Source organism: Oncorhynchus gorbuscha, unplaced genomic scaffold (assembly GCF_021184085.1).
Source record: "Oncorhynchus gorbuscha isolate QuinsamMale2020 ecotype Even-year unplaced genomic scaffold, OgorEven_v1.0 Un_scaffold_13348, whole genome shotgun sequence".
Taxonomy (NCBI): Eukaryota; Metazoa; Chordata; class Actinopteri; order Salmoniformes; family Salmonidae; genus Oncorhynchus; species Oncorhynchus gorbuscha.
Genome location: NW_025755535.1, coordinates 1 through 7,651, shown reverse-complemented (window position 1 = coordinate 7,651; position 7,651 = coordinate 1). Strand labels below are relative to the sequence as shown.

Below are 7,651 nucleotides of genomic sequence, written 5' to 3'. Positions count from 1 at the left end.
CAGGGATATTTTCCCTACAGAGTCAATCGTTTTTACAGGGCTATTCTACTGTTGTGTGTGTGTGTGTGTGTGTGTGTGCGTGCGTGCGTGCGTGTGTGTGTATGTGTCATAGTGTTGTGCACGTTTTTGAATGACTATGCAAGGTAAAATCTTGGCATTGGTTTATTGCTCCTTTTTCTATAAAATATTTTGATTAATTCATAAAATGCAAAGCCTGTTCAAATGTACAGATCATATACTGTAGGAAAGTGGTCACCAAAACTGTCTGCACGGTCCTGGAGACAAGCAGGAGGAGGTGCAGGCTTTTGTTTCAACCCAGTACGAACACACCTGTTCCATCAGGGTCTTGATAAGATGTAATAGGTGGTTTCATATTGATATGTCATGTTATAGGCTAATATTTCAGATGTAGCCTAATTATTCTGCTGCATTCATTCATAAAGCGTCTCAGAGTTGGAGTGCTGATCTAGCATCAGGACCCCCTCTGTCCATTCATTATAATCTATAAGGCAAAACTGATCCTAGACCAGCAATGCTACTCTCTGAGATGCTTTATAAATACAGGACTTGGTGTTATTTGATATAGCCTTAGTTGTAGGCCTTATGTATAAAAATAAGAAAATTATATTGGGGACCAGCCATGAATCATAAGAGGGACACTTGAAACGTGATAGCAAAGAGTCCGAGAGAGATATTTCCCGTCACATATATCATCAATTTATTGCCTATAGTTTTACAAACATGGCAATAACAGTAGCAAAAGGGCTGCAGCCACAACACAGAACCACTGATAGAATCTTTACTGTGTGGCGACGTCCAATGTGCTGAAGTGGCTCACGTCTTCATGCGTTTTAGTGCTAGTAGTGATACCTGTTAATGGTCCTGAAACTTCTTCTTATGTCCCATGACACGTCTGCGGTGGACGCATTTTGGGGTTTTCCCAGCTGTTTTACACAAGTTGTGTGATGTCATCAGTTTCCCCTGAGTTTTCTCCCCAGTAATATTAGACACCTTTGGCTTGCGTTATCGAATTGGGTAGGGGCTATGTAGTTTGAAGAGTATTTGTACATTAGGAAGATGTTGCCAAGATATCATAATAGAATGTTGATGTCTAGCCGACATATAAACGATGTAGAACTGTATAATTTAGAATGTGTAAGACGTCAATGAGCAAACAATGTCTAAACTGCATCATCCCAATGTACAGTTGAAGTCGGAAGACTACATACACCTTAGCCAAAAACAATTCATTTCAGTTTTTCACAATTCCTAACATTTAATCCAAGTAAAAATTCCCTATCTTTGGTCTTTATTTTAAGAATGTGAAATATCAGAATAATAGTTGAGAGAAAAAAAAATTTCAGCTTTTATTTCGTTCATCACATTTCCAGTGGGTCAGAAGTTCACAAACACTCAATTAGTATTTGGTTGCATTGCCTTGAAATTGTTTAACTTGGGTCAAATGTTTCGTGTAGCCTTCCGCAAGCTTCCCACAATAAGTTGGGTGATTTCTGGCACATTCCTCTTGACAGAGCTGGTGTAACTGAGTCAGGCTTGAAGGCCTCCTTGCTCACACACGCTTTTACAGTTCTGCCCACAAATTTTCAATAGGATTGAAGTCAGGGCTTTGTGAAGGCCTTGACTTTGTTGTCCTTAAAAGCCCTTTTGCCACAACCTTGGAAGTATTCTTGGGGTCATTGTCCATTTGGAAGACCCATTTGCGACCAAGCTTTAACTTCCTGACTGATGTCTTGAGATGTTGCTTCAATACATCCACATCATTTTCCTGCCTCACGATGCCATCTATTGTGTGAAGTGCTCCAGTCTCCTGCAGCAAAGCACCCCCACAATATGGTGCTGCAACCCATGTGCTTCACGGTTGGGATGGTGTTCTTCGACTTGCAAACCTCCCCCCCTCCACAAGAACGGACTAAGACTATGGTGGAGTGGGGTCCACGTCCCGCGCTAGAGCCGCCCAGGCCCTCCCCTATGGATTTAGGTGTGCAGTCAGGGACTCCGCACCTTTGAGGGGGGGGGGGGTACTGTCACGCCCTGGCCTTAGTTATATTTGTTTTATTTTTTATTTTGGCTAGGTCAGGGTGTGACATGGGGGATTTGTGTGTTTTGTCTGGATCTAGGGGTTTTGTATGTTTATGGGGTGGTCCCAAGTCTAGGTGTTTATGTAAGTCTATGGTTGCCTAGATTGGTTCTCAATTAGAGGCAGGTGTTTATCGTTGTCTCTGATTGGGAACCATATTTAGGCAGTCATGTTCTTTGGGTATTTTGTGGGTGATTGTTTCCTGTGTCAGTGTTTGTGCCACACGGGACTGTTTCGTTGCCAGTTCACTTTGTTGTTTTGTATTTGTGTTCATGTTGAGTGTTCTTAATAAATACAATGGACACTTACCATGCCGCATATTGGTCCGATCCTTGCCACACCTCCTGTGTGCCCACCAGCACCCTGCCTCGTTCAGGGGACTAAACTATTATCCATTAAAAGTATTGCTTGTTTTTTTGTCTCTTTTTCCATTTTGTCTTTTTTCTTATTTCTCCTCCAATCGTAGTAAGACATACAATTGTTTAGTACCATGGACAGACTTTATAAATGAAAAATCCACAAGGTCAAGTGGGAGCTAAAGTTCCTGGTCCCCAGATTATCCTCTACTCCTCACCCAGATCTCCCCACCCCTTCAGCCACCTGCCCTTGTGTGATTACCACACATAAAACAAACAGGAAAAACATGAACAGCAACACTCACAAAGTACAAAAACACAGTAAAAACAGTTACATAAAGAAACAAAAGTACAATCATACATTGTCCGTTCTGACCTTTATTTCCTTTGTTTTGTATTTATTTAGTATGGTCAGGCGTGAGTTGGGTGGGCAGTCTGTTTGTTTTTCTAGGTTTTGGGTATTTCTAAGTTTCGGCCTAGTATGGTTCTCAATCAGAGGCAGGTGTCATTAGTTGTCTCTGATTGAGAATCATACTTAGGTAGCCTGGGTTTCACTGTGTGTTTGTGGGTGATTGTTCCTGTCTCTGTGTTTGCACCAGATAGGACTGTTTAGGTTTTCGCACATTTCTTGTTTTGTTAGTTATTTCATGTCTAGATCCTTTATTAAAGAACATGAATAACCACCACCTGCCTTTGGTCCTTCTCCTTCACCACAGGAAAACCCTTACATACATAAACTTCAAGTAGAAATTAATATGTGACTAATCAGCAACAAGTTTAATGTGCATCCCTTATGATGGTTAGATGAGATGTTATAAATCCACACTCATTGGTTTCAGACAAGAATGAAATTTGGAAAATTTGTACAAAATACGTTTTTATTCACATTTAGCAATATCATTTTTTCACTGGTTTTTCAAGTAGACCGGCAATACAGTTCAGTTCAACACATGTACAAAAGGGAAATACAAAATATAAATTATAAATTATAAAAATAAAAAACAATAATTTATGGATTTAAATATAATAAATAGACTGACAGGGTCCCACATGATTGTATTCATGCTTTTTAAACTGGTAAGGGCGTAGCTTCTGAAATGAGTCTGGATGATCAGTACATCTGTGCTGCAAGGATATCCAATCTTTGCAGATGACGTTTCATCTCTTTCCTGATGAGCTCCCACGCCTGTGCACTGTAGTTCTGAAAAACACCAAAATGTCAAATATTAGAGGGGTGACATCTCTTGGCAAAATAATTAACATATTGTCTTGAACAACAGAGTAGGACTGGTGCCAAATGTAAAGCTTCTCAGAGTAGGAGTGCTGATTTAAGATCAGTTTTGTCTTTAGGATCACTATAAACAAGGACAGAGGAGACCTGATACTAGATCAGCACTTCTCTGAGATGCTTGATACATATGGCCCCAGAACCCACTCTTTTTAATGAACACTGCTCAAGTTTAGCCTAGCCTAGTTTATATTCATTTGATTACATGCATTAAACATGTTGCCATATGAAACCAAACTCATTTTCTCAGAACCTTCCTATTCAACTTCTTGAAGTACCGTTTCAGTCTCCTCTCAGGTTTCATGGCAGGTGATACCTGTTGGACAAAATTAAACAAAACATTAGCGTCATACAGGTGTAGAATCTTCATTTGATCAATTTTTTTTTTTTGCACGGAGGAAATGGAACCTTAACATGTATTCAATGTTTGAAAAGGATTCTAAAGATTGTAATTTCCACTTTAAAATATCAAACTTGATTTGCCATAATGAAATATGAATCAAAGCTTACAAAGAGTGAATGAATGAAATGTACATTTCTCATTACTGCAGTATTATTTATGTGACGTCGCAAAATGGCTCAAAATCTGTAATTACCCATATACAGTAAGTTCGGAGAGTATTCAGACTCCTTCCCTTTTTCCAAATTTTGTTAAGTGACAGCCTTACTCTCAAAACGGATTAAAGAAAAAAATCCTCATCAATCTACACACAATATCCAATAATGACAATGCAAAAACATAAATACCTTATTTACATATGAATTCAGACCCTTTGCTTTGAGATTCAAAATTCAGCTCAGGTGCATCCTGTTTTCATTTACATTTACATTTAAGTCATTTGCAGACGCTCTTATCCAGAGCGACTTACAAATTGGTGCATTCACCTTATGACATCCAGTGGGACAGTCACTTAACAATAGGGGTGGGGTGAGAGGGATCATCCTGGAGATGTTTCTACACTTTTATTGGAGTCCACCCGAAGTAATTTCAACTGATTGAGCTTGATTTGGAAAGGCACAAACCTGTATATTTAAGGTCCTACAGTTGACAGTGCATGTCAGATCAAAAACCAGGCCATGAAGTTGAAGAAATCGTCCGCAGAGCTCCGAGACAAGATTGTGTTGAGATACAGATCTGGGAAAGGGTACTTTGTAACCACCAAGACTTACTAGAGCTGGCCGCCAGGTCGACTGAGCAATCAGGGGTAGAAGGGCCATTGTCAGGGAGGTGACCAAGAACCCGATGGTCACTCTGTGGGAAGAGCTCAGATTTCCTCTGTGGGGATGGGAAAGCCATCGAAAAGACAACCATCTCACCTGTACTCCACCGATCAGGCCTTTATGGTAAAGTGGCCTGACGGAAGCCACTCCTCAGTAAAGGCACATTGCTGCCTGCTTGGAGTTTCCCAAAAAGGCACCTAAAGGACTTTCAGACCATGAGAAACAAGTGTCTCTATTTGGCCTGAATACCAATCATCACATCTGGAGAAACCTTGCACCATCCCTACAGTTAAGTATGGTGGTGGCAGCATCATGCTGTGGGATGTTTTTCATTGGCAGGGACTGACTAGTCAGGATCGAGGAAAGATGAGCAGGAGCAAAGTACAGAGACATCCTTGACGAAACCTGCTCCAGAGTGCTCAGGACCTCAGACTGGGGCAAAGGTTCACCTTCCAACAGGACAACGACCCTAAGCATACAGCCAAGACAACACAGGAGTGGCCGTGTCAAGTCTCTGAATGTCCTTGAGTGGCCCAGCCAGAGCCCGGACTAGACCTGACCGAACATCCCTGGAGAGACCTGACAATAGCTGTGCAGCGACGCACCCTATCCAAACTGACAGATCTTGAGAGGATCTGCAGAAGAATAACAGAAATTCCCCAAATACAGATGTGCCAAGCTTGTAGCATGATACCCAATAAGACTCAAGGCTGTAATCACTGCCAAAGGTTCTTCAACAAAGTACTGAGTAAAGGGTCTGAATACTTATGTAAATGTGATATTTCCGTTTTTTATTGTTAATACATTTGCAAAAATGTCTAAAACACGGTTTTGCTTTGTCATTATTGGGTATTGTGTGTGGATTGATGAGGGGGAAAATCTATTTCATCAATTTTAGAAAAAGCTGTAACGTAACAAAATGTGGAACAAGTCAAGGGGTTGAATACTTTATATGCACTTTATACGTAGATTTGTCCAATTGTAGAGTTAGTAGGCTACACCTAAACCAGGGCACTCAACAATGTTCAGGAGAACTACCTTCCTGTAGGTTTTCACTCAACCCCCAATCTACAACACCTGATTAATTAGGTGGTTGATAAACTGAATCAGGTTAGTTACAACTGGGGTTGGTGCAGCGAAACCTACAGGAAGGTAACTCTCAAGAATGGGGTTGGAGACCCTGACCAAAACAGGGATTCTACTTTAAAATAGACCCGTTAGTTACTTACAGGAATTAAGGTTCTCCAATTGAGCGTTCTAGAATGTTGAGGAAATCGTCCAGGTTTTTTCTTGTCCCAGGTGACAGATTTCCATATTCCCATCAAACAGTTTTGTGATTTGATAGATGGTCTCTTTCAGGAATATGACTTTGTCCTCAAACTACCCAGGAAGATATAAATAGAAGATTAGAAACAGTATAGGCTTCCGTTATGCCATCAATATAACATTGAGTCCAAGGTCTACGCCATACCAAAGCATATCAGAACATGATAAGTCAAAATTCTAGTCTTTACCTCAGCATCATCTATATGTCTGTAAAAAGTGATGTTGGGAAAAGGACTGGGGCATTCTGCTTTATGATATCTCCTCCCTGGAAAACAATCAATATAGTGTGTTAAGTCATGAGTCAAATACTTCAAGAGCAATCAAGACAGACATAAAGTATAGCTTATACTGCAAGTACAGTAGGCTTAATGTAGATAGCGTCTCTTGATATCTCTGTTATTATAGCCTTAGAGCCCTTTTAGTATGTACATTCAAATATAGGCTAACAGTTTTCTAACACAGATGCTAAACATGAAACACATTACTATTTTACTTGGTTGTTTGTTTTGCAGTCCTTAATACATAATACATACATTCAGACTCCTCTTACAATGTGCTGATAACTCACCATCTGGTCCAGCAGGGAAAGGTATTCTGCGCTCAAGAGGCCGTAGTGGTGTCGGATCCAGTCACAGCAATGACACACGCTCTGCATACTGCAAATAATAAGAAAAATGCACGTCCAATTCTGCATTGTATACATTGTAAATAGCAGTTTGTTTCGCTGTTAGTTATCCAGATGAGTTTGAACATCTTGGCTGTGTAAAGTCGTTTTATGTGGAATTGGGAAAGGGAAAGCTGTATAGAGAATTTCCCCTGATCAACCTACCGGAGGCGGGGACTTTCATTTTCCAGACTTGCACATGAAGCACTTGGAATTCCATGCCTGCCCCGTCTCCTGGACGAACAAATCCAAGTAAATCTATACACATTCTCCTTGAAAGCAGCTTTAAATTATAGTTGAAACACAAGAAAATATTATTCAATTTAGATACCGGCTAGGCTATTACTATAGCGAGTAAAGGCTATTCGCGAGCTTTACTTTCAACTGCTAATAACTTCGCGTGAACCGAGGAAAAAAGTCTGATAACAAAATCTTCGGAGTCGAAATAAAACCCACACTTCTTAAGAAATGTAGCCATATAAGACATTCATTTAGTGGGTTTCGTTCAAAGTTAGTCCGACATATTGTTCCGTTGTCTTCTGCTGTTGCGCTACAAATGAAAAGTGAATGGGGACGTCAGCGTCAATACCCACATCTCTCAACTTTCATTTTCATGATGACGTAACCAACTTTCACCCTACTTTTGACTGCTGGTGATGCAACGTTGACAAGCAACGACAACATGATATGTTGGAACT

The 7,651-nt window shown here is 40.4% G+C and overlaps 1 pseudogene; it reads right to left on the bottom strand.

Annotated features, from left to right (window-relative positions):
• Nucleotides 1–3,396: 3,396 nt before the first annotated feature.
• On the bottom strand, nt 3,397–7,494 carry LOC124030643 (annotated as a pseudogene).
• Nucleotides 7,495–7,651: the final 157 nt, after the last annotated feature.